Raw genomic sequence first — 876 nt, 5'->3', positions numbered from 1 at the left:
CCCCCCCCGCCTCTCCCCAAGTCTCTGCATTGGGAGTTTCTGCTGTTGGGGCTGTTGGGCTCCGGGGTGAGGGCGGTCTGTAGGGCGCTGTAGCGGTGTCTGCAGAGGGATTCGAGCGTTTGCAGGGGTTGGTGGGGTGGGATGGGGAAATGTTGGCATCCCGACGCAGGGTGAGGGTACTAGAGAGGACAGTGTTGCGGGGGAGATGTGAAGGGAGTTTAGGCAATAATAAGAGGACGAGATGGAAGGTCAAATAAGTGGCTGTGCATAAAAGGGAAAAGGTGGGCACGGAGGTTGGGCCTTGAATTTTCTGGCCGTCTGGTGAATTAGGTACCCTGTCAGTCCGCATTGCTCGTGGAGGTGAATTAAACTTGTAAAAGGAGAGAATTAAGCTTCCTGGTATGCTGAGGGAGGGAGTTGTTGGTCACAGTTTGTTTATTGAAAGTGTGGTAGATGGTACTCTAAACATGGGTATGGCTGTTTTAAGGAGAAGTAGTATTTGCTGTAAATATCCGTCGTGTGTGCTCTGAGGTAAATATCCGTTGTGTGTACGTGTAAATATCGCCTCCTACTTCAAAGGCTAGGTCATTTACTTTTAAATCTGCTGTTGAGGCTCCTGTAGTCAAGAAAGTCTGTTCGCAAAAAAATTGCACCTCTCAGTTGAATGTCTTGAAAGGGGGGCCCACATTTTTAAATACCATCCGTGGGTCAGATGTAATTGCACTGCACTTGGCACTTGTGTTAACACATCAGAGTTTTTTAGAACTTCTGATTTGAGAAACGCTTGGAGTTAGACGTGTCATCGTGGATAGTATACAGCAGTACTCAGTTATGACATTTGGCATAAGGGGCTTATTCATATTAAGTGGAAGATGG

The sequence above is a fragment of the Bison bison genome, unplaced genomic scaffold (genome assembly GCF_000754665.1).
Source record: "Bison bison bison isolate TAMUID 2011002044 unplaced genomic scaffold, Bison_UMD1.0 scf7180017864289, whole genome shotgun sequence".
Lineage (NCBI taxonomy): Eukaryota > Metazoa > Chordata > Mammalia > Artiodactyla > Bovidae > Bison > Bison bison.
The sequence above is the reverse complement of the archived record's forward strand: the minus strand, read 5'-3'. Positions refer to the sequence as shown.